Source organism: Lissotriton vulgaris, chromosome 10 (assembly GCF_964263255.1).
Source record: "Lissotriton vulgaris chromosome 10, aLisVul1.2, whole genome shotgun sequence".
NCBI classification, from domain to species: Eukaryota; Metazoa; Chordata; class Amphibia; order Caudata; family Salamandridae; genus Lissotriton; species Lissotriton vulgaris.
In genome coordinates, this window is record NC_141698.1 from 536,034,354 (window position 1) to 536,053,386 (window position 19,033).

At 47.4% G+C, this 19,033-nt stretch overlaps 33 non-coding genes across 33 annotated transcripts; all 33 read left to right on the forward strand.

The window, feature by feature from the left end:
- Positions 1–191: 191 nt before the first annotated feature.
- Positions 192–264, forward strand: TRNAV-UAC (transfer RNA valine (anticodon UAC)). The gene has a single exon. It is a non-coding gene; the product is annotated as a tRNA-Val (tRNA).
- Positions 265–669: 405 nt separating this feature from the next.
- Positions 670–741, forward strand: TRNAP-AGG (transfer RNA proline (anticodon AGG)). The gene has a single exon. It is a non-coding gene; the product is annotated as a tRNA-Pro (tRNA).
- Positions 742–1,126: 385 nt separating this feature from the next.
- TRNAV-AAC (transfer RNA valine (anticodon AAC)) lies at positions 1,127–1,199 on the forward strand. Its single transcript has one exon. It is a non-coding gene; the product is annotated as a tRNA-Val (tRNA).
- A 293-nt stretch (positions 1,200–1,492) lies between these two features.
- On the forward strand, positions 1,493–1,604 carry TRNAL-CAA (transfer RNA leucine (anticodon CAA)). Its single transcript has 2 exons — positions 1,493–1,530; positions 1,559–1,604. It is a non-coding gene; the product is annotated as a tRNA-Leu (tRNA).
- Positions 1,605–2,536: 932 nt separating this feature from the next.
- TRNAP-CGG (transfer RNA proline (anticodon CGG)) lies at positions 2,537–2,608 on the forward strand. Its single transcript has one exon. It is a non-coding gene; the product is annotated as a tRNA-Pro (tRNA).
- A 385-nt stretch (positions 2,609–2,993) lies between these two features.
- TRNAV-UAC (transfer RNA valine (anticodon UAC)) lies at positions 2,994–3,066 on the forward strand. The gene has a single exon. It is a non-coding gene; the product is annotated as a tRNA-Val (tRNA).
- Positions 3,067–3,471: 405 nt separating this feature from the next.
- On the forward strand, positions 3,472–3,543 carry TRNAP-AGG (transfer RNA proline (anticodon AGG)). The gene has a single exon. It is a non-coding gene; the product is annotated as a tRNA-Pro (tRNA).
- Positions 3,544–3,928: 385 nt separating this feature from the next.
- On the forward strand, positions 3,929–4,001 carry TRNAV-AAC (transfer RNA valine (anticodon AAC)). Its single transcript has one exon. It is a non-coding gene; the product is annotated as a tRNA-Val (tRNA).
- Positions 4,002–4,294: 293 nt separating this feature from the next.
- On the forward strand, positions 4,295–4,406 carry TRNAL-CAA (transfer RNA leucine (anticodon CAA)). Its single transcript has 2 exons — positions 4,295–4,332; positions 4,361–4,406. It is a non-coding gene; the product is annotated as a tRNA-Leu (tRNA).
- A 932-nt stretch (positions 4,407–5,338) lies between these two features.
- TRNAP-UGG (transfer RNA proline (anticodon UGG)) lies at positions 5,339–5,410 on the forward strand. The gene has a single exon. It is a non-coding gene; the product is annotated as a tRNA-Pro (tRNA).
- A 385-nt stretch (positions 5,411–5,795) lies between these two features.
- Positions 5,796–5,868, forward strand: TRNAV-UAC (transfer RNA valine (anticodon UAC)). Its single transcript has one exon. It is a non-coding gene; the product is annotated as a tRNA-Val (tRNA).
- Positions 5,869–6,273: 405 nt separating this feature from the next.
- Positions 6,274–6,345, forward strand: TRNAP-AGG (transfer RNA proline (anticodon AGG)). Its single transcript has one exon. It is a non-coding gene; the product is annotated as a tRNA-Pro (tRNA).
- A 751-nt stretch (positions 6,346–7,096) lies between these two features.
- On the forward strand, positions 7,097–7,208 carry TRNAL-CAA (transfer RNA leucine (anticodon CAA)). Its single transcript has 2 exons — positions 7,097–7,134; positions 7,163–7,208. It is a non-coding gene; the product is annotated as a tRNA-Leu (tRNA).
- A 932-nt stretch (positions 7,209–8,140) lies between these two features.
- TRNAP-CGG (transfer RNA proline (anticodon CGG)) lies at positions 8,141–8,212 on the forward strand. Its single transcript has one exon. It is a non-coding gene; the product is annotated as a tRNA-Pro (tRNA).
- Positions 8,213–8,597: 385 nt separating this feature from the next.
- On the forward strand, positions 8,598–8,670 carry TRNAV-UAC (transfer RNA valine (anticodon UAC)). Its single transcript has one exon. It is a non-coding gene; the product is annotated as a tRNA-Val (tRNA).
- Positions 8,671–9,075: 405 nt separating this feature from the next.
- TRNAP-AGG (transfer RNA proline (anticodon AGG)) lies at positions 9,076–9,147 on the forward strand. The gene has a single exon. It is a non-coding gene; the product is annotated as a tRNA-Pro (tRNA).
- Positions 9,148–9,532: 385 nt separating this feature from the next.
- Positions 9,533–9,605, forward strand: TRNAV-AAC (transfer RNA valine (anticodon AAC)). The gene has a single exon. It is a non-coding gene; the product is annotated as a tRNA-Val (tRNA).
- A 293-nt stretch (positions 9,606–9,898) lies between these two features.
- Positions 9,899–10,010, forward strand: TRNAL-CAA (transfer RNA leucine (anticodon CAA)). Its single transcript has 2 exons — positions 9,899–9,936; positions 9,965–10,010. It is a non-coding gene; the product is annotated as a tRNA-Leu (tRNA).
- Positions 10,011–10,942: 932 nt separating this feature from the next.
- On the forward strand, positions 10,943–11,014 carry TRNAP-CGG (transfer RNA proline (anticodon CGG)). The gene has a single exon. It is a non-coding gene; the product is annotated as a tRNA-Pro (tRNA).
- Positions 11,015–11,399: 385 nt separating this feature from the next.
- On the forward strand, positions 11,400–11,472 carry TRNAV-UAC (transfer RNA valine (anticodon UAC)). Its single transcript has one exon. It is a non-coding gene; the product is annotated as a tRNA-Val (tRNA).
- Positions 11,473–11,877: 405 nt separating this feature from the next.
- On the forward strand, positions 11,878–11,949 carry TRNAP-AGG (transfer RNA proline (anticodon AGG)). The gene has a single exon. It is a non-coding gene; the product is annotated as a tRNA-Pro (tRNA).
- A 385-nt stretch (positions 11,950–12,334) lies between these two features.
- Positions 12,335–12,407, forward strand: TRNAV-AAC (transfer RNA valine (anticodon AAC)). Its single transcript has one exon. It is a non-coding gene; the product is annotated as a tRNA-Val (tRNA).
- A 293-nt stretch (positions 12,408–12,700) lies between these two features.
- TRNAL-CAA (transfer RNA leucine (anticodon CAA)) lies at positions 12,701–12,812 on the forward strand. Its single transcript has 2 exons — positions 12,701–12,738; positions 12,767–12,812. It is a non-coding gene; the product is annotated as a tRNA-Leu (tRNA).
- A 932-nt stretch (positions 12,813–13,744) lies between these two features.
- On the forward strand, positions 13,745–13,816 carry TRNAP-CGG (transfer RNA proline (anticodon CGG)). Its single transcript has one exon. It is a non-coding gene; the product is annotated as a tRNA-Pro (tRNA).
- A 385-nt stretch (positions 13,817–14,201) lies between these two features.
- Positions 14,202–14,274, forward strand: TRNAV-UAC (transfer RNA valine (anticodon UAC)). The gene has a single exon. It is a non-coding gene; the product is annotated as a tRNA-Val (tRNA).
- A 405-nt stretch (positions 14,275–14,679) lies between these two features.
- TRNAP-AGG (transfer RNA proline (anticodon AGG)) lies at positions 14,680–14,751 on the forward strand. The gene has a single exon. It is a non-coding gene; the product is annotated as a tRNA-Pro (tRNA).
- A 385-nt stretch (positions 14,752–15,136) lies between these two features.
- Positions 15,137–15,209, forward strand: TRNAV-AAC (transfer RNA valine (anticodon AAC)). The gene has a single exon. It is a non-coding gene; the product is annotated as a tRNA-Val (tRNA).
- A 293-nt stretch (positions 15,210–15,502) lies between these two features.
- TRNAL-CAA (transfer RNA leucine (anticodon CAA)) lies at positions 15,503–15,614 on the forward strand. Its single transcript has 2 exons — positions 15,503–15,540; positions 15,569–15,614. It is a non-coding gene; the product is annotated as a tRNA-Leu (tRNA).
- Positions 15,615–16,546: 932 nt separating this feature from the next.
- On the forward strand, positions 16,547–16,618 carry TRNAP-CGG (transfer RNA proline (anticodon CGG)). Its single transcript has one exon. It is a non-coding gene; the product is annotated as a tRNA-Pro (tRNA).
- Positions 16,619–17,003: 385 nt separating this feature from the next.
- Positions 17,004–17,076, forward strand: TRNAV-UAC (transfer RNA valine (anticodon UAC)). The gene has a single exon. It is a non-coding gene; the product is annotated as a tRNA-Val (tRNA).
- Positions 17,077–17,481: 405 nt separating this feature from the next.
- Positions 17,482–17,553, forward strand: TRNAP-AGG (transfer RNA proline (anticodon AGG)). The gene has a single exon. It is a non-coding gene; the product is annotated as a tRNA-Pro (tRNA).
- Positions 17,554–17,938: 385 nt separating this feature from the next.
- On the forward strand, positions 17,939–18,011 carry TRNAV-AAC (transfer RNA valine (anticodon AAC)). Its single transcript has one exon. It is a non-coding gene; the product is annotated as a tRNA-Val (tRNA).
- Positions 18,012–18,304: 293 nt separating this feature from the next.
- TRNAL-CAA (transfer RNA leucine (anticodon CAA)) lies at positions 18,305–18,416 on the forward strand. The gene is made up of 2 exons: positions 18,305–18,342; positions 18,371–18,416. It is a non-coding gene; the product is annotated as a tRNA-Leu (tRNA).
- Positions 18,417–19,033: the final 617 nt, after the last annotated feature.

A 19,033-nucleotide genomic window follows, 5' to 3' on the forward strand; every position in this document is an offset into this window, starting at 1 on the left:
GAGTTTTTCTAGTGTCATTTCAGGATATGGTTTCAAAATCGCCTCTTGGGGAAAAAAGTGGTCCTCATTCCTGTCTTCCAAAGAAAGAGAGACCGGGTAAGGAGAGCCCAACTTTGAGCTTCAAGGACGTTGGCCCTTAGTCTGTGCGTTCCAACCCAATACACGCCAACAAGATTCCTGAGGTAGTGTCTGTTTCTGTAGTGTAGTGGTTATCACGTTCGCCTTACACGCGAAAGGTCCCTGGTTCGAGACCGGGCAGAAATGCAGCTTGCTGTTTTTCACAGTGTTTGCATTTACTGGCTCACTTTATAGAAAAGCTGAGATAATAGAGGCTGTCTATTCCTCACCAGCCTGACGTAGTGTGCTCCAGAGATCTCAGTGACAGCTCGAAAAGAGAAGTGACGATAGCTTGCGCCATTCGCTTGCTCGCACTTTGCTCTGTAGGGTGGGCCTACTTCATGAAAGCAAGGCATGAGAGAAGAAATGCTTCTCTTGTCCTCACCACGAGCAGACACTTAAAGCAAACAAACTGTCTGAAGGACAGAGGCTTTTTAATTTCTTGTTTGATGACGGTCATGGAAAAGACAGCAATCATATTGCAGAACAGAGCAGCATGTACTGGCTAGCTGCCACTAACCCCTGGAGCCGTGTCAGAGGTGACTCTTGCGTGGCTCGTTGGTCTAGGGGTATGATTCTCGCTTAGGGTGCGAGAGGTCCCGGGTTCAAATCCCGGACGAGCCCTTTTTAGAGGTAAACATACAAACCCTACTAAAAAAGCACTATGCCTGACTATTTCTCGTTATACTGGGTGCATTGTTGCACAACATATTTCTAACCTCAGAAGAAAAATGGATCACCATGCTTTATCTGCCTACCTGCTTAGTCTCAGTGTGTCCCAGGTGATGCTTTCCCAAGCTGTACTCGCTGGCATTTAGGCATCAAATATTTGCCTGTCGATGCCTGCACAAGTGAGTTTTGAATACGTCTAATTGCAAGCATGTTGGATGATATCTCTGAGGTTTTCACACTTGTTCTGCATATTCTGAGCCGCTGCTGATACAGCAGAATAGAAGTAGGGTGAAGACTTGAGAGAAACTTTCCTCTAACAGTAGAAAGCACCAAGGTAGTTTCTGTAGTGTAGTGGTCATCACGTTCACCTAACACGCGAAAGGTCCCCGGTTCGAGACGGGGCAGAAACACTGTGCATTGGATGCTTTTTTTGTGCACACTCTAAAACCTTATTATCTCAATGCAAGTTTAAGAAGAGGTGGTCTTTGAACACGGTGAGCCGCGAGAATTTTTTTTTACCTTTGCAGACGAAACAAAGTTATCTCCATCGATCATCTGGGGGTTGTTCTTGGGCCTATTTTTATTTTGTGTGAGCTATGTTGTATTGTTGGGGCCTTTACACCTGTGACATTTCTGTGAACGTTGTAAGTGGAAACGTTGGCAGGTGCAGACAGAAAAGTCAGAACTAAGCACACCCTGAGCCGTCAGGATGGCCGAGTGGTCTAAGGCGCCAGACTCAAGAGAGCTTGATCTTCAGTGATGCTGAGCCTTCTGGTCTCCTCATGGAGGCGTGGGTTCAAATCCCACTTCTGACAGGTCCCTTTTACACCCTTAAGTCTTCCTAATTTTTGCAGTGCATTCCCCACACACACCACAATATTTGCGGGAACCTGTAGTAAATAAAGAGAAATCCACCAGGCTGGGCCCTCAATCACAATTCCATGTATTTCTGAAAGTGACACCGCAGGCACACCTTCCATTACATTTGCAATCCATCACAGTAACTGCCTTGCTGGGTTTCGAAATAAGCAGTTGATCCCATCATTTGTTGTGAGGCTCTCCTGCCACCTTTTGGGCAGAGAAGGCACTGTCCCTGCAACAACACAGGCAGACATGTTCAACAGGGCTTCCTGGTTATGTGGGAGGAGCAGATTGCCAATGGTCCCCCCTTGAAAATTCTAATTTACATAAGGAAGACAGAGAGGTAGCTGGTAGTAGGCACTACACACGGACATTGCACTCCCTCTTGTGATTTGCAGCCAATTCTAGATTGAGGCAGGAGGAAAGGAGGAGACTCGCCCAACAATGGCCATACTGGGAAGTCAGCCACTCTGGGTCTCCCAGGTGAATGTTTCAGGCCTGTGAGCCACTCATATAAATCTCGCCTGATCGAGCCTGATCGAGCGCTGAGCGAGCGCGTTTGAATCCAAATATCAAACACCTCTTTCTCAGGCGCAAGAAATGGTGGGCCCTTCATTGCTTCTGGTGTGGAAGTCTATGGAGCAAGGGTCCAGGACTTGCAGAGGAGTACAAGTGCCAGAAAGTGCTTGCTGTTCTCATCTGTGCCTTTTTACTGCTCACTGGCCGATAGGAGATTGGCTGCCCCCTTCCTTGCTGGAGTGAAAAAACAACAACTTGAGAGAAAACATGACTTTGTGTGGCTCACTTATAGGGAGACGAGCCAAATAGCCCTGCTGTTTTCTGAAAGACGCTTCAGTAATTGTTCAAAATGTCTCCTGGCCACTCAGGCTCGTTGGTCTAGGGGTATGATTCTCGCTTCGGGTGCGAGAGGTCCCGGGTTCAAATCCCGGACGAGCCCATCCTGTGGAAGTTTTCAGGCTGCTTGTCATATAGGAGCCTTTCTTCTTTTCAATGCTATAAGACGCTGTGTATGTCGAGAAGGTTCCTTACCCTGCACGCTATTTTCCACTTTTGACATGATAAAGGAGTGCAGGACTTCCTTGCAACTGCTTTTCTGGGCTGGACCAGCAGTGTAGGAACATTACATGCAAAGAGTTTTTCTAGTGTCATTTCAGGATATGGTTTCAAAATCGCCTCTTGGGGAAAAAAGTGGTCCTCATTCCTGTCTTCCAAAGAAAGAGAGACCGGGTAAGGAGAGCCCAACTTTGAGCTTCAAGGACGTTGGCCCTTAGTCTGTGCGTTCCAACCCAATACACGCCAACAAGATTCCTGAGGTAGTGTCTGTTTCTGTAGTGTAGTGGTTATCACGTTCGCCTTACACGCGAAAGGTCCCTGGTTCGAGACCGGGCAGAAATGCAGCTTGCTGTTTTTCACAGTGTTTGCATTTACTGGCTCACTTTATAGAAAAGCTGAGATAATAGAGGCTGTCTATTCCTCACCAGCCTGACGTAGTGTGCTCCAGAGATCTCAGTGACAGCTCGAAAAGAGAAGTGACGATAGCTTGCGCCATTCGCTTGCTCGCACTTTGCTCTGTAGGGTGGGCCTACTTCATGAAAGCAAGGCATGAGAGAAGAAATGCTTCTCTTGTCCTCACCACGAGCAGACACTTAAAGCAAACAAACTGTCTGAAGGACAGAGGCTTTTTAATTTCTTGTTTGATGACGGTCATGGAAAAGACAGCAATCATATTGCAGAACAGAGCAGCATGTACTGGCTAGCTGCCACTAACCCCTGGAGCCGTGTCAGAGGTGACTCTTGCGTGGCTCGTTGGTCTAGGGGTATGATTCTCGCTTAGGGTGCGAGAGGTCCCGGGTTCAAATCCCGGACGAGCCCTTTTTAGAGGTAAACATACAAACCCTACTAAAAAAGCACTATGCCTGACTATTTCTCGTTATACTGGGTGCATTGTTGCACAACATATTTCTAACCTCAGAAGAAAAATGGATCACCATGCTTTATCTGCCTACCTGCTTAGTCTCAGTGTGTCCCAGGTGATGCTTTCCCAAGCTGTACTCGCTGGCATTTAGGCATCAAATATTTGCCTGTCGATGCCTGCACAAGTGAGTTTTGAATACGTCTAATTGCAAGCATGTTGGATGATATCTCTGAGGTTTTCACACTTGTTCTGCATATTCTGAGCCGCTGCTGATACAGCAGAATAGAAGTAGGGTGAAGACTTGAGAGAAACTTTCCTCTAACAGTAGAAAGCACCAAGGTAGTTTCTGTAGTGTAGTGGTCATCACGTTCACCTAACACGCGAAAGGTCCCCGGTTCGAGACGGGGCAGAAACACTGTGCATTGGATGCTTTTTTTGTGCACACTCTAAAACCTTATTATCTCAATGCAAGTTTAAGAAGAGGTGGTCTTTGAACACGGTGAGCCGCGAGAATTTTTTTTTACCTTTGCAGACGAAACAAAGTTATCTCCATCGATCATCTGGGGGTTGTTCTTGGGCCTATTTTTATTTTGTGTGAGCTATGTTGTATTGTTGGGGCCTTTACACCTGTGACATTTCTGTGAACGTTGTAAGTGGAAACGTTGGCAGGTGCAGACAGAAAAGTCAGAACTAAGCACACCCTGAGCCGTCAGGATGGCCGAGTGGTCTAAGGCGCCAGACTCAAGAGAGCTTGATCTTCAGTGATGCTGAGCCTTCTGGTCTCCTCATGGAGGCGTGGGTTCAAATCCCACTTCTGACAGGTCCCTTTTACACCCTTAAGTCTTCCTAATTTTTGCAGTGCATTCCCCACACACACCACAATATTTGCGGGAACCTGTAGTAAATAAAGAGAAATCCACCAGGCTGGGCCCTCAATCACAATTCCATGTATTTCTGAAAGTGACACCGCAGGCACACCTTCCATTACATTTGCAATCCATCACAGTAACTGCCTTGCTGGGTTTCGAAATAAGCAGTTGATCCCATCATTTGTTGTGAGGCTCTCCTGCCACCTTTTGGGCAGAGAAGGCACTGTCCCTGCAACAACACAGGCAGACATGTTCAACAGGGCTTCCTGGTTATGTGGGAGGAGCAGATTGCCAATGGTCCCCCCTTGAAAATTCTAATTTACATAAGGAAGACAGAGAGGTAGCTGGTAGTAGGCACTACACACGGACATTGCACTCCCTCTTGTGATTTGCAGCCAATTCTAGATTGAGGCAGGAGGAAAGGAGGAGACTCGCCCAACAATGGCCATACTGGGAAGTCAGCCACTCTGGGTCTCCCAGGTGAATGTTTCAGGCCTGTGAGCCACTCATATAAATCTCGCCTGATCGAGCCTGATCGAGCGCTGAGCGAGCGCGTTTGAATCCAAATATCAAACACCTCTTTCTCAGGCGCAAGAAATGGTGGGCCCTTCATTGCTTCTGGTGTGGAAGTCTATGGAGCAAGGGTCCAGGACTTGCAGAGGAGTACAAGTGCCAGAAAGTGCTTGCTGTTCTCATCTGTGCCTTTTTACTGCTCACTGGCCGATAGGAGATTGGCTGCCCCCTTCCTTGCTGGAGTGAAAAAACAACAACTTGAGAGAAAACATGACTTTGTGTGGCTCACTTATAGGGAGACGAGCCAAATAGCCCTGCTGTTTTCTGAAAGACGCTTCAGTAATTGTTCAAAATGTCTCCTGGCCACTCAGGCTCGTTGGTCTAGGGGTATGATTCTCGCTTTGGGTGCGAGAGGTCCCGGGTTCAAATCCCGGACGAGCCCATCCTGTGGAAGTTTTCAGGCTGCTTGTCATATAGGAGCCTTTCTTCTTTTCAATGCTATAAGACGCTGTGTATGTCGAGAAGGTTCCTTACCCTGCACGCTATTTTCCACTTTTGACATGATAAAGGAGTGCAGGACTTCCTTGCAACTGCTTTTCTGGGCTGGACCAGCAGTGTAGGAACATTACATGCAAAGAGTTTTTCTAGTGTCATTTCAGGATATGGTTTCAAAATCGCCTCTTGGGGAAAAAAGTGGTCCTCATTCCTGTCTTCCAAAGAAAGAGAGACCGGGTAAGGAGAGCCCAACTTTGAGCTTCAAGGACGTTGGCCCTTAGTCTGTGCGTTCCAACCCAATACACGCCAACAAGATTCCTGAGGTAGTGTCTGTTTCTGTAGTGTAGTGGTTATCACGTTCGCCTTACACGCGAAAGGTCCCTGGTTCGAGACCGGGCAGAAATGCAGCTTGCTGTTTTTCACAGTGTTTGCATTTACTGGCTCACTTTATAGAAAAGCTGAGATAATAGAGGCTGTCTATTCCTCACCAGCCTGACGTAGTGTGCTCCAGAGATCTCAGTGACAGCTCGAAAAGAGAAGTGACGATAGCTTGCGCCATTCGCTTGCTCGCACTTTGCTCTGTAGGGTGGGCCTACTTCATGAAAGCAAGGCATGAGAGAAGAAATGCTTCTCTTGTCCTCACCACGAGCAGACACTTAAAGCAAACAAACTGTCTGAAGGACAGAGGCTTTTTAATTTCTTGTTTGATGACGGTCATGGAAAAGACAGCAATCATATTGCAGAACAGAGCAGCATGTACTGGCTAGCTGCCACTAACCCCTGGAGCCGTGTCAGAGGTGACTCTTGCGTGGCTCGTTGGTCTAGGGGTATGATTCTCGCTTAGGGTGCGAGAGGTCCCGGGTTCAAATCCCGGACGAGCCCTTTTTAGAGGTAAACATACAAACCCTACTAAAAAAGCACTATGCCTGACTATTTCTCGTTATACTGGGTGCATTGTTGCACAACATATTTCTAACCTCAGAAGAAAAATGGATCACCATGCTTTATCTGCCTACCTGCTTAGTCTCAGTGTGTCCCAGGTGATGCTTTCCCAAGCTGTACTCGCTGGCATTTAGGCATCAAATATTTGCCTGTCGATGCCTGCACAAGTGAGTTTTGAATACGTCTAATTGCAAGCATGTTGGATGATATCTCTGAGGTTTTCACACTTGTTCTGCATATTCTGAGCCGCTGCTGATACAGCAGAATAGAAGTAGGGTGAAGACTTGAGAGAAACTTTCCTCTAACAGTAGAAAGCACCAAGGTAGTTTCTGTAGTGTAGTGGTCATCACGTTCACCTAACACGCGAAAGGTCCCCGGTTCGAGACGGAGCAGAAACACTGTGCATTGGATGCTTTTTTTGTGCACACTCTAAAACCTTATTATCTCAATGCAAGTTTAAGAAGAGGTGGTCTTTGAACACGGTGAGCCGCGAGAATTTTTTTTTACCTTTGCAGACGAAACAAAGTTATCTCCATCGATCATCTGGGGGTTGTTCTTGGGCCTATTTTTATTTTGTGTGAGCTATGTTGTATTGTTGGGGCCTTTACACCTGTGACATTTCTGTGAACGTTGTAAGTGGAAACGTTGGCAGGTGCAGACAGAAAAGTCAGAACTAAGCACACCCTGAGCCGTCAGGATGGCCGAGTGGTCTAAGGCGCCAGACTCAAGAGAGCTTGATCTTCAGTGATGCTGAGCCTTCTGGTCTCCTCATGGAGGCGTGGGTTCAAATCCCACTTCTGACAGGTCCCTTTTACACCCTTAAGTCTTCCTAATTTTTGCAGTGCATTCCCCACACACACCACAATATTTGCGGGAACCTGTAGTAAATAAAGAGAAATCCACCAGGCTGGGCCCTCAATCACAATTCCATGTATTTCTGAAAGTGACACCGCAGGCACACCTTCCATTACATTTGCAATCCATCACAGTAACTGCCTTGCTGGGTTTCGAAATAAGCAGTTGATCCCATCATTTGTTGTGAGGCTCTCCTGCCACCTTTTGGGCAGAGAAGGCACTGTCCCTGCAACAACACAGGCAGACATGTTCAACAGGGCTTCCTGGTTATGTGGGAGGAGCAGATTGCCAATGGTCCCCCCTTGAAAATTCTAATTTACATAAGGAAGACAGAGAGGTAGCTGGTAGTAGGCACTACACACGGACATTGCACTCCCTCTTGTGATTTGCAGCCAATTCTAGATTGAGGCAGGAGGAAAGGAGGAGACTCGCCCAACAATGGCCATACTGGGAAGTCAGCCACTCTGGGTCTCCCAGGTGAATGTTTCAGGCCTGTGAGCCACTCATATAAATCTCGCCTGATCGAGCCTGATCGAGCGCTGAGCGGGCGCGTTTGAATCCAAATATCAAACACCTCTTTCTCAGGCGCAAGAAATGGTGGGCCCTTCATTGCTTCTGGTGTGGAAGTCTATGGAGCAAGGGTCCAGGACTTGCAGAGGAGTACAAGTGCCAGAAAGTGCTTGCTGTTCTCATCTGTGCCTTTTTACTGCTCACTGGCCGATAGGAGATTGGCTGCCCCCTTCCTTGCTGGAGTGAAAAAACAACAACTTGAGAGAAAACATGACTTTGTGTGGCTCACTTATAGGGAGACGAGCCAAATAGCCCTGCTGTTTTCTGAAAGACGCTTCAGTAATTGTTCAAAATGTCTCCTGGCCACTCAGGCTCGTTGGTCTAGGGGTATGATTCTCGCTTCGGGTGCGAGAGGTCCCGGGTTCAAATCCCGGACGAGCCCATCCTGTGGAAGTTTTCAGGCTGCTTGTCATATAGGAGCCTTTCTTCTTTTCAATGCTATAAGACGCTGTGTATGTCGAGAAGGTTCCTTACCCTGCACGCTATTTTCCACTTTTGACATGATAAAGGAGTGCAGGACTTCCTTGCAACTGCTTTTCTGGGCTGGACCAGCAGTGTAGGAACATTACATGCAAAGAGTTTTTCTAGTGTCATTTCAGGATATGGTTTCAAAATCGCCTCTTGGGGAAAAAAGTGGTCCTCATTCCTGTCTTCCAGAGAAAGAGAGACCGGGTAAGGAGAGCCCAACTTTGAGCTTCAAGGACGTTGGCCCTTAGTCTGTGCGTTCCAACCCAATACACGCCAACAAGATTCCTGAGGTAGTGTCTGTTTCTGTAGTGTAGTGGTTATCACGTTTGCCTTACACGCGAAAGGTCCCTGGTTCGAGACCGGGCAGAAATGCAGCTTGCTGTTTTTCACAGTGTTTGCATTTACTGGCTCACTTTATAGAAAAGCTGAGATAATAGAGGCTGTCTATTCCTCACCAGCCTGACGTAGTGTGCTCCAGAGATCTCAGTGACAGCTCGAAAAGAGAAGTGACGATAGCTTGCGCCATTCGCTTGCTCGCACTTTGCTCTGTAGGGTGGGCCTACTTCATGAAAGCAAGGCATGAGAGAAGAAATGCTTCTCTTGTCCTCACCACGAGCAGACACTTAAAGCAAACAAACTGTCTGAAGGACAGAGGCTTTTTAATTTCTTGTTTGATGACGGTCATGGAAAAGACAGCAATCATATTGCAGAACAGAGCAGCATGTACTGGCTAGCTGCCACTAACCCCTGGAGCCGTGTCAGAGGTGACTCTTGCGTGGCTCGTTGGTCTAGGGGTAGGATTCTCGCTTAGGGTGCGAGAGGTCCCGGGTTCAAATCCCGGACGAGCCCTTTTTAGAGGTAAACATACAAACCCTACTAAAAAAGCACTATGCCTGACTATTTCTCGTTATACTGGGTGCATTGTTGCACAACATATTTCTAACCTCAGAAGAAAAATGGATCACCATGCTTTATCTGCCTACCTGCTTAGTCTCAGTGTGTCCCAGGTGATGCTTTCCCAAGCTGTACTCGCTGGCATTTAGGCATCAGATATTTGCCTGTCGATGCCTGCACAAGTGAGTTTTGAATACGTCTAATTGCAAGCATGTTGGATGATATCTCTGAGGTTTTCACACTTGTTCTGCACATTCTGAGCCGCTGCTGATACAGCAGAATAGAAGTAGGGTGAAGACTTGAGAGAAACTTTCCTCTAACAGTAGAAAGCACCAAGGTAGTTTCTGTAGTGTAGTGGTCATCACGTTCGCCTAACACGCGAAAGGTCCCCGGTTCGAGACGGGGCAGAAACACTGTGCATTGGATGCTTTTTTTGTGCACACTCTAAAACCTTATTATCTCAATGCAAGTTTAAGAAGAGGTGGTCTTTGAACACGGTGAGCCGCGAGAATTTTTTTTTACCTTTGCAGACGAAACAAAGTTATCTCCATCGATCATCTGGGGGTTGTTCTTGGGCCTATTTTTATTTTGTGTGAGCTATGTTGTATTGTTGGGGCCTTTACACCTGTGACATTTCTGTGAACGTTGTAAGTGGAAACGTTGGCAGGTGCAGACAGAAAAGTCAGAACTAAGCACACCCTGAGCCGTCAGGATGGCCGAGTGGTCTAAGGCGCCAGACTCAAGAGAGCTTGATCTTCAGTGATGCTGAGCCTTCTGGTCTCCTCATGGAGGCGTGGGTTCAAATCCCACTTCTGACAGGTCCCTTTTACACCCTTAAGTCTTCCTAATTTTTGCAGTGCATTCCCCACACACACCACAATATTTGCGGGAACCTGTAGTAAATAAAGAGAAATCCACCAGGCTGGGCCCTCAATCACAATTCCATGTATTTCTGAAAGTGACACCGCAGGCACACCTTCCATTACATTTGCAATCCATCACAGTAACTGCCTTGCTGGGTTTCGAAATAAGCAGTTGATCCCATCATTTGTTGTGAGGCTCTCCTGCCACCTTTTGGGCAGAGAAGGCACTGTCCCTGCAACAACACAGGCAGACATGTTCAACAGGGCTTCCTGGTTATGTGGGAGGAGCAGATTGCCAATGGTCCCCCCTTGAAAATTCTAATTTACATAAGGAAGACAGAGAGGTAGCTGGTAGTAGGCACTACACACGGACATTGCACTCCCTCTTGTGATTTGCAGCCAATTCTAGATTGAGGCAGGAGGAAAGGAGGAGACTCGCCCAACAATGGCCATACTGGGAAGTCAGCCACTCTGGGTCTCCCAGGTGAATGTTTCAGGCCTGTGAGCCACTCATATAAATCTCGCCTGATCGAGCCTGATCGAGCGCTGAGCGAGCGCGTTTGAATCCAAATATCAAACACCTCTTTCTCAGGCGCAAGAAATGGTGGGCCCTTCATTGCTTCTGGTGTGGAAGTCTATGGAGCAAGGGTCCAGGACTTGCAGAGGAGTACAAGTGCCAGAAAGTGCTTGCTGTTCTCATCTGTGCCTTTTTACTGCTCACTGGCCGATAGGAGATTGGCTGCCCCCTTCCTTGCTGGAGTGAAAAAACAACAACTTGAGAGAAAACATGACTTTGTGTGGCTCACTTATAGGGAGACGAGCCAAATAGCCCTGCTGTTTTCTGAAAGACGCTTCAGTAATTGTTCAAAATGTCTCCTGGCCACTCAGGCTCGTTGGTCTAGGGGTATGATTCTCGCTTCGGGTGCGAGAGGTCCCGGGTTCAAATCCCGGACGAGCCCATCCTGTGGAAGTTTTCAGGCTGCTTGTCATATAGGAGCCTTTCTTCTTTTCAATGCTATAAGACGCTGTGTATGTCGAGAAGGTTCCTTACCCTGCACGCTATTTTCCACTTTTGACATGATAAAGGAGTGCAGGACTTCCTTGCAACTGCTTTTCTGGGCTGGACCAGCAGTGTAGGAACATTACATGCAAAGAGTTTTTCTAGTGTCATTTCAGGATATGGTTTCAAAATCGCCTCTTGGGGAAAAAAGTGGTCCTCATTCCTGTCTTCCAAAGAAAGAGAGACCGGGTAAGGAGAGCCCAACTTTGAGCTTCAAGGACGTTGGCCCTTAGTCTGTGCGTTCCAACCCAATACACGCCAACAAGATTCCTGAGGTAGTGTCTGTTTCTGTAGTGTAGTGGTTATCACGTTTGCCTTACACGCGAAAGGTCCCTGGTTCGAGACCGGGCAGAAATGCAGCTTGCTGTTTTTCACAGTGTTTGCATTTACTGGCTCACTTTATAGAAAAGCTGAGATAATAGAGGCTGTCTATTCCTCACCAGCCTGACGTAGTGTGCTCCAGAGATCTCAGTGACAGCTCGAAAAGAGAAGTGACGATAGCTTGCGCCATTCGCTTGCTCGCACTTTGCTCTGTAGGGTGGGCCTACTTCATGAAAGCAAGGCATGAGAGAAGAAATGCTTCTCTTGTCCTCACCACGAGCAGACACTTAAAGCAAACAAACTGTCTGAAGGACAGAGGCTTTTTAATTTCTTGTTTGATGACGGTCATGGAAAAGACAGCAATCATATTGCAGAACAGAGCAGCATGTACTGGCTAGCTGCCACTAACCCCTGGAGCTGTGTCAGAGGTGACTCTTGCGTGGCTCGTTGGTCTAGGGGTATGATTCTCGCTTAGGGTGCGAGAGGTCCCGGGTTCAAATCCCGGACGAGCCCTTTTTAGAGGTAAACATACAAACCCTACTAAAAAAGCACTATGCCTGACTATTTCTCGTTATACTGGGTGCATTGTTGCACAACATATTTCTAACCTCAGAAGAAAAATGGATCACCATGCTTTATCTGCCTACCTGCTTAGTCTCAGTGTGTCCCAGGTGATGCTTTCCCAAGCTGTACTCGCTGGCATTTAGGCATCAAATATTTGCCTGTCGATGCCTGCACAAGTGAGTTTTGAATACGTCTAATTGCAAGCATGTTGGATGATATCTCTGAGGTTTTCACACTTGTTCTGCATATTCTGAGCCGCTGCTGATACAGCAGAATAGAAGTAGGGTGAAGACTTGAGAGAAACTTTCCTCTAACAGTAGAAAGCACCAAGGTAGTTTCTGTAGTGTAGTGGTCATCACGTTCACCTAACACGCGAAAGGTCCCCGGTTCGAGACGGGGCAGAAACACTGTGCATTGGATGCTTTTTTTGTGCACACTCTAAAACCTTATTATCTCAATGCAAGTTTAAGAAGAGGTGGTCTTTGAACACGGTGAGCCGCGAGAATTTTTTTTTACCTTTGCAGACGAAACAAAGTTATCTCCATCGATCATCTGGGGGTTGTTCTTGGGCCTATTTTTATTTTGTGTGAGCTATGTTGTATTGTTGGGGCCTTTACACCTGTGACATTTCTGTGAACGTTGTAAGTGGAAACGTTGGCAGGTGCAGACAGAAAAGTCAGAACTAAGCACACCCTGAGCCGTCAGGATGGCCGAGTGGTCTAAGGCGCCAGACTCAAGAGAGCTTGATCTTCAGTGATGCTGAGCCTTCTGGTCTCCTCATGGAGGCGTGGGTTCAAATCCCACTTCTGACAGGTCCCTTTTACACCCTTAAGTCTTCCTAATTTTTGCAGTGCATTCCCCACACACACCACAATATTTGCGGGAACCTGTAGTAAATAAAGAGAAATCCACCAGGCTGGGCCCTCAATCACAATTCCATGTATTTCTGAAAGTGACACCGCAGGCACACCTTCCATTACATTTGCAATCCATCACAGTAACTGCCTTGCTGGGTTTCGAAATAAGCAGTTGATCCCATCATTTGTTGTGAGGCTCTCCTGCCACCTTTTGGGCAGAGAAGGCACTGTCCCTGCAACAACACAGGCAGACATGTTCAACAGGGCTTCCTGGTTATGTGGGAGGAGCAGATTGCCAATGGTCCCCCCTTGAAAATTCTAATTTACATAAGGAAGACAGAGAGGTAGCTGGTAGTAGGCACTACACACGGACATTGCACTCCCTCTTGTGATTTGCAGCCAATTCTAGATTGAGGCAGGAGGAAAGGAGGAGACTCGCCCAACAATGGCCATACTGGGAAGTCAGCCACTCTGGGTCTCCCAGGTGAATGTTTCAGGCCTGTGAGCCACTCATATAAATCTCGCCTGATCGAGCCTGATCGAGCGCTGAGCGAGCGCGTTTGAATCCAAATATCAAACACCTCTTTCTCAGGCGCAAGAAATGGTGGGCCCTTCATTGCTTCTGGTGTGGAAGTCTATGGAGCAAGGGTCCAGGACTTGCAGAGGAGTACAAGTGCCAGAAAGTGCTTGCTGTTCTCATCTGTGCCTTTTTACTGCTCACTGGCCGATAGGAGATTGGCTGCCCCCTTCCTTGCTGGAGTGAAAAAACAACAACTTGAGAGAAAACATGACTTTGTGTGGCTCACTTATAGGGAGACGAGCCAAATAGCCCTGCTGTTTTCTGAAAGACGCTTCAGTAATTGTTCAAAATGTCTCCTGGCCACTCAGGCTCGTTGGTCTAGGGGTATGATTCTCGCTTCGGGTGCGAGAGGTCCCGGGTTCAAATCCCGGACGAGCCCATCCTGTGGAAGTTTTCAGGCTGCTTGTCATATAGGAGCCTTTCTTCTTTTCAATGCTATAAGACGCTGTGTATGTCGAGAAGGTTCCTTACCCTGCACGCTATTTTCCACTTTTGACATGATAAAGGAGTGCAGGACTTCCTTGCAACTGCTTTTCTGGGCTGGACCAGCAGTGTAGGAACATTACATGCAAAGAGTTTTTCTAGTGTCATTTCAGGATATGGTTTCAAAATCGCCTCTTGGGGAAAAAAGTGGTCCTCATTCCTGTCTTCCAAAGAAAGAGAGACCGGGTAAGGAGAGCCCAACTTTGAGCTTCAAGGACGTTGGCCCTTAGTCTGTGCGTTCCAACCCAATACACGCCAACAAGATTCCTGAGGTAGTGTCTGTTTCTGTAGTGTAGTGGTTATCACGTTCGCCTTACACGCGAAAGGTCCCTGGTTCGAGACCGGGCAGAAATGCAGCTTGCTGTTTTTCACAGTGTTTGCATTTACTGGCTCACTTTATAGAAAAGCTGAGATAATAGAGGCTGTCTATTCCTCACCAGCCTGACGTAGTGTGCTCCAGAGATCTCAGTGACAGCTCGAAAAGAGAAGTGACGATAGCTTGCGCCATTCGCTTGCTCGCACTTTGCTCTGTAGGGTGGGCCTACTTCATGAAAGCAAGGCATGAGAGAAGAAATGCTTCTCTTGTCCTCACCACGAGCAGACACTTAAAGCAAACAAACTGTCTGAAGGACAGAGGCTTTTTAATTTCTTGTTTGATGACGGTCATGGAAAAGACAGCAATCATATTGCAGAACAGAGCAGCATGTACTGGCTAGCTGCCACTAACCCCTGGAGCCGTGTCAGAGGTGACTCTTGCGTGGCTCGTTGGTCTAGGGGTATGATTCTCGCTTAGGGTGCGAGAGGTCCCGGGTTCAAATCCCGGACGAGCCCTTTTTAGAGGTAAACATACAAACCCTACTAAAAAAGCACTATGCCTGACTATTTCTCGTTATACTGGGTGCATTGTTGCACAACATATTTCTAACCTCAGAAGAAAAATGGATCACCATGCTTTATCTGCCTACCTGCTTAGTCTCAGTGTGTCCCAGGTGATGCTTTCCCAAGCTGTACTCGCTGGCATTTAGGCATCAGATATTTGCCTGTCGATGCCTGCACAAGTGAGTTTTGAATACGTCTAATTGCAAGCATGTTGGATGATATCTCTGAGGTTTTCACACTTGTTCTGCACATTCTGAGCCGCTGCTGATACAGCAGAATAGAAGTAGGGTGAAGACTTGAGAGAAACTTTCCTCTAACAGTAGAAAGCACCAAGGTAGTTTCTGTAGTGTAGTGGTCATCACGTTCACCTAACACGCGAAAGGTCCCCGGTTCGAGACGGGGCAGAAACACTGTGCATTGGATGCTTTTTTTGTGCACACTCTAAAACCTTATTATCTCAATGCAAGTTTAAGAAGAGGTGGTCTTTGAACACGGTGAGCCGCGAGAATTTTTTTTTACCTTTGCAGACGAAACAAAGTTATCTCCATCGATCATCTGGGGGTTGTTCTTGGGCCTATTTTTATTTTGTGTGAGCTATGTTGTATTGTTGGGGCCTTTACACCTGTGACATTTCTGTGAACGTTGTAAGTGGAAACGTTGGCAGGTGCAGACAGAAAAGTCAGAACTAAGCACACCCTGAGCCGTCAGGATGGCCGAGTGGTCTAAGGCGCCAGACTCAAGAGAGCTTGATCTTCAGTGATGCTGAGCCTTCTGGTCTCCTCATGGAGGCGTGGGTTCAAATCCCACTTCTGACAGGTCCCTTTTACACCCTTAAGTCTTCCTAATTTTTGCAGTGCATTCCCCACACACACCACAATATTTGCGGGAACCTGTAGTAAATAAAGAGAAATCCACCAGGCTGGGCCCTCAATCACAATTCCATGTATTTCTGAAAGTGACACCGCAGGCACACCTTCCATTACATTTGCAATCCATCACAGTAACTGCCTTGCTGGGTTTCGAAATAAGCAGTTGATCCCATCATTTGTTGTGAGGCTCTCCTGCCACCTTTTGGGCAGAGAAGGCACTGTCCCTGCAACAACACAGGCAGACATGTTCAACAGGGCTTCCTGGTTATGTGGGAGGAGCAGATTGCCAATGGTCCCCCCTTGAAAATTCTAATTTACATAAGGAAGACAGAGAGGTAGCTGGTAGTAGGCACTACACACGGACATTGCACTCCCTCTTGTGATTTGCAGCCAATTCTAGATTGAGGCAGGAGGAAAGGAGGAGACTCGCCCAACAATGGCCATACTGGGAAGTCAGCCACTCTGGGTCTCCCAGGTGAATGTTTCAGGCCTGTGAGCCACTCATATAAATCTCGCCTGATCGAGCCTGATCGAGCGCTGAGCGAGCGCGTTTGAATCCAAATATCAAACACCTCTTTCTCAGGCGCAAGAAATGGTGGGCCCTTCATTGCTTCTGGTGTGGAAGTCTATGGAGCAAGGGTCCAGGACTTGCAGAGGAGTACAAGTGCCAGAAAGTGCTTGCTGTTCTCATCTGTGCCTTTTTACTGCTCACTGGCCGATAGGAGATTGGCTGCCCCCTTCCTTGCTGGAGTGAAAAAACAACAACTTGAGAGAAAACATGACTTTGTGTGGCTCACTTATAGGGAGACGAGCCAAATAGCCCTGCTGTTTTCTGAAAGACGCTTCAGTAATTGTTCAAAATGTCTCCTGGCCACTCAGGCTCGTTGGTCTAGGGGTATGATTCTCGCTTCGGGTGCGAGAGGTCCCGGGTTCAAATCCCGGACGAGCCCATCCTGTGGAAGTTTTCAGGCTGCTTGTCATATAGGAGCCTTTCTTCTTTTCAATGCTATAAGACGCTGTGTATGTCGAGAAGGTTCCTTACCCTGCACGCTATTTTCCACTTTTGACATGATAAAGGAGTGCAGGACTTCCTTGCAACTGCTTTTCTGGGCTGGACCAGCAGTGTAGGAACATTACATGCAAAGAGTTTTTCTAGTGTCATTTCAGGATATGGTTTCAAAATCGCCTCTTGGGGAAAAAAGTGGTCCTCATTCCTGTCTTCCAAAGAAAGAGAGACCGGGTAAGGAGAGCCCAACTTTGAGCTTCAAGGACGTTGGCCCTTAGTCTGTGCGTTCCAACCCAATACACGCCAACAAGATTCCTGAGGTAGTGTCTGTTTCTGTAGTGTAGTGGTTATCACGTTCGCCTTACACGCGAAAGGTCCCTGGTTCGAGACCGGGCAGAAATGCAGCTTGCTGTTTTTCACAGTGTTTGCATTTACTGGCTCACTTTATAGAAAAGCTGAGATAATAGAGGCTGTCTATTCCTCACCAGCCTGACGTAGTGTGCTCCAGAGATCTCAGTGACAGCTCGAAAAGAGAAGTGACGATAGCTTGCGCCATTCGCTTGCTCGCACTTTGCTCTGTAGGGTGGGCCTACTTCATGAAAGCAAGGCATGAGAGAAGAAATGCTTCTCTTGTCCTCACCACGAGCAGACACTTAAAGCAAACAAACTGTCTGAAGGACAGAGGCTTTTTAATTTCTTGTTTGATGACGGTCATGGAAAAGACAGCAATCATATTGCAGAACAGAGCAGCATGTACTGGCTAGCTGCCACTAACCCCTGGAGCCGTGTCAGAGGTGACTCTTGCGTGGCTCGTTGGTCTAGGGGTATGATTCTCGCTTAGGGTGCGAGAGGTCCCGGGTTCAAATCCCGGACGAGCCCTTTTTAGAGGTAAACATACAAACCCTACTAAAAAAGCACTATGCCTGACTATTTCTCGTTATACTGGGTGCATTGTTGCACAACATATTTCTAACCTCAGAAGAAAAATGGATCACCATGCTTTATCTGCCTACCTGCTTAGTCTCAGTGTGTCCCAGGTGATGCTTTCCCAAGCTGTACTCGCTGGCATTTAGGCATCAAATATTTGCCTGTCGATGCCTGCACAAGTGAGTTTTGAATACGTCTAATTGCAAGCATGTTGGATGATATCTCTGAGGTTTTCACACTTGTTCTGCATATTCTGAGCCGCTGCTGATACAGCAGAATAGAAGTAGGGTGAAGACTTGAGAGAAACTTTCCTCTAACAGTAGAAAGCACCAAGGTAGTTTCTGTAGTGTAGTGGTCATCACGTTCGCCTAACACGCGAAAGGTCCCCGGTTCGAGACGGGGCAGAAACACTGTGCATTGGATGCTTTTTTTGTGCACACTCTAAAACCTTATTATCTCAATGCAAGTTTAAGAAGAGGTGGTCTTTGAACACGGTGAGCCGCGAGAATTTTTTTTTACCTTTGCAGACGAAACAAAGTTATCTCCATCGATCATCTGGGGGTTGTTCTTGGGCCTATTTTTATTTTGTGTGAGCTATGTTGTATTGTTGGGGCCTTTACACCTGTGACATTTCTGTGAACGTTGTAAGTGGAAACGTTGGCAGGTGCAGACAGAAAAGTCAGAACTAAGCACACCCTGAGCCGTCAGGATGGCCGAGTGGTCTAAGGCGCCAGACTCAAGAGAGCTTGATCTTCAGTGATGCTGAGCCTTCTGGTCTCCTCATGGAGGCGTGGGTTCAAATCCCACTTCTGACAGGTCCCTTTTACACCCTTAAGTCTTCCTAATTTTTGCAGTGCATTCCCCACACACACCACAATATTTGCGGGAACCTGTAGTAAATAAAGAGAAATCCACCAGGCTGGGCCCTCAATCACAATTCCATGTATTTCTGAAAGTGACACCGCAGGCACACCTTCCATTACATTTGCAATCCATCACAGTAACTGCCTTGCTGGGTTTCGAAATAAGCAGTTGATCCCATCATTTGTTGTGAGGCTCTCCTGCCACCTTTTGGGCAGAGAAGGCACTGTCCCTGCAACAACACAGGCAGACATGTTCAACAGGGCTTCCTGGTTATGTGGGAGGAGCAGATTGCCAATGGTCCCCCCTTGAAAATTCTAATTTACATAAGGAAGACAGAGAGGTAGCTGGTAGTAGGCACTACACACGGACATTGCACTCCCTCTTGTGATTTGCAGCCAATTCTAGATTGAGGCAGGAGGAAAGGAGGAGACTCGCCCAACAATGGCCATACTGGGAAGTCAGCCACTCTGGGTCTCCCAGGTGAATGTTTCAGGCCTGTGAGCCACTCATATAAATCTCGCCTGATCGAGCCTGATCGAGCGCTGAGCGAGCGCGTTTGAATCCAAAT